Here is a 1097-nt window from a genome sequence, read left to right as displayed (position 1 = left end):
ATTGTGAAAATCATCAAATCGGAAACAAAAAAATTTTCATCCAAAATCGGATACAATACGTGACCCTAGGGTCATGCTATATTTCAGTTTTTTCTAATTTATTCGGCAACCGTTGAGAATATTAAAAATGCAGTTTTTTCGCGTTATTCTAGCCCACAAGACAATTCACCTGACGTTAAATTAAAGCTTCTACGTGCCCGGGGAAGTCTGTGAAAAATAAAAAAAACTAACAAATTTTTTGGTCCATTTTTGAGGCATTTTTTACTCATAAAATCTTTAAGCGCTCATAACTTTTGAACGATTCATCATAGGATATTGATGTTTTCAGGCGAAATATTCTAAATCAAAAGATCTTTAACCCAGTATAAAAAGTTTTAACATACCTCTTGCCGTTCGCGAGATATACCCCAAAAACAGTTTCAAATTTTCAACTCTGAAACAGTTAAACGCCTGTATCTCGGAAAATATTCAACATAGGGTCATGGTGTGTATGAATGAAATATGCGCATTTAAAATATGTATCTATAGGTGCAAAAATTTTGTGATAGCTCAAACCGTTCCCGAGATATTCGCTCTCGAAAAACTATTTGAAGTGCGACCGAAATTTTTGAACAGCATTTACCTTATGTCATAAGGTATCAACATTGTGAAAATCATCAAAATCGGAAACAAAAAATTTTCATCCAAAATCGGAATACAATACGTGACCCTAGGGTCATGCTATAATTTCAGTTTTTTCTAATTTATTCGGCAACCGTTGAGAATATTAAAATGCAGTTTTTTTCGCGTTATTCTAGCCCACAAGACAATTCACCTGACGTTTAATTGAAGCTTCTACGTGCCCGGGAAGTCTGTGAAAAATTAAAAAAACTAACAAATTTTTTGGTCCATTTTTGAGCATTTTTTACTCATAAAATCTTTAAGCGCTCATAACTTTTGAACGATTCATCATAGGATATTGATGTTTTCAGGCGAAATATTCTAAATCAAAAGATCTTTAACCCAGTATAAAAAGTTTTAACATACCTCTTGCCGTTCGCGAGATATACCCCAAAAACAGTTTCAAATTTTCAACTCTGAAACAGTTAAACGCCTGT

Source organism: Ctenocephalides felis, unplaced genomic scaffold (genome assembly GCF_003426905.1).
Source record: "Ctenocephalides felis isolate EL2017-DRISC unplaced genomic scaffold, ASM342690v1 CF-g0.4_SCAFFOLD_01170, whole genome shotgun sequence".
Lineage (NCBI taxonomy): Eukaryota > Metazoa > Arthropoda > Insecta > Siphonaptera > Pulicidae > Ctenocephalides > Ctenocephalides felis.
The sequence above is the reverse complement of the archived record's forward strand: the minus strand, read 5'-3'. Positions refer to the sequence as shown.